The following is a 605-nucleotide window of genomic DNA, read 5'->3' on the forward strand; positions in this document are numbered from 1 at the left end:
AAAGTCGTTGCTCCTATGTTCGGTGCATATATGTTTAGTATGGATATTTCTTGTTGATGGATTGAACCTTTTATCATTATGTAGTGGCCTTCTGTATCTTTTTAAATTTTTGATAGCTTAAAGGGTATTTTGTCTGAGATTAAGATCACAACTCCTCCTTTCTTTTGTGTTCCATTCACCTGAAAATTTGTTTCCCATCCTCTTACTTTGAGTCTGTGAGTGTCCTTTCTAGTGAGATGAGTCTCTTGAAGGCAATAGATTGTTGCCTGGTGATATTTTATGCATTTTTGCCATTCTGTGTCTTTTCAGTGGTGCATTTAGTCTGTTCACATTCAAAGTAATTATTGAAATGTGAGAGTCGATCCCTATCATAAGGTTCTTACAGAGTTATTGTTCTTCCTGTTTGTGTGTTGTCTTTCTTTTGGTTTTAGAGTTGGATCATGTGTGTTTTTAATCTTTTGCCTGTACTCCTGTGAAGAACATTGTTGTTCTTTTTTCCTTTTCTTCTGTGTTCAATACTTTCTTAAGTGTTTCTTGTAGAGGTGGTCTGGTGGCAGCATAGTTCTTAGGGATTGCATATCTGGGAAATATTTCAATTCTCCCTC

Source organism: Carlito syrichta, unplaced genomic scaffold, assembly GCF_000164805.1.
Source record: "Carlito syrichta isolate Samal-C Ts95f unplaced genomic scaffold, Tarsius_syrichta-2.0.1 Scaffold304701, whole genome shotgun sequence".
NCBI lineage: Eukaryota > Metazoa > Chordata > Mammalia > Primates > Tarsiidae > Carlito > Carlito syrichta.